Source organism: Cynara cardunculus (assembly GCF_001531365.2).
Source record: "Cynara cardunculus var. scolymus isolate 2C chromosome LG 8, CcrdV1, whole genome shotgun sequence".
Taxonomy (NCBI): domain Eukaryota; kingdom Viridiplantae; phylum Streptophyta; class Magnoliopsida; order Asterales; family Asteraceae; genus Cynara; species Cynara cardunculus.
In genome coordinates, this window is record NC_037535.1 from 3837925 (window position 1) to 3838902 (window position 978).

Here is a 978-nt window from a genome sequence, read left to right on the forward strand (position 1 = left end):
ATATATATATATATATATATATATATATAACTGTTAAAAAAATTCATTTTTGTTAATTTAATATTACATATATATATATGTATATATATCAATTTGTTTCACTTTTTTAATTTACATTATATTAATCTCTTTCTTTCTCTCGCCATAAATTAAAATTCCATGACGATAAATAATATTAATTGATCAATATCTATTAATTTACATTGACTTCGAACTTATAAAATGCAATCTCTCTCTCCATGTAATACACACACATGTGTATATATATATATATATATATATCATCAATATAATAGTTAGAATATTAATGATAGTAAGTAACATTTATTGATTAGTATCTAAAAACATTTATTTGTTGATTTGTACTTTGAAATTTGTATTAATACATGTTTAAGTCTCAAAATACATATCCACAATTTTAATTATACCTTTTAATTAACAAGATAACAATTCTATCATTTATAATTGAGAGATTAATGAATTCGTTATCTCATAATTAATAGTAGAGTTGGAAAATAGACATTACCATTTGAAAGTGAATACTTACTTTGGACAAAATAAAATAGAAATGGAAACACTTCTTTTGGAACCGAGGGAGTATTTGTTTTTTGTTATTTGTAGACATCATTCGTCTGATAACAATGAATTATTTCTTGTAGTAATTTATATGTATTAATGATCGGTTAATATCTTTTCATATTATTTATAGACTAAGTTTAACCATATTTTTTGTACATAAATTAGTTATTGTGAGATTTAGACGTACACTTATTTATTTCTTAATAAAAATCGGCAGATGTATCATCCTCTTTTTAAAATGAAAAAAAAAACTTCATCATCACTCAGACAAACAATGCATAAATTATCCACATCCTTGTCGTTATTATTACTCATTTTATTTAATTTTACAACTTTATTCTTAAACAAATTTCTCTCTCTTTATATATATATATATATATATATATATATATATATATA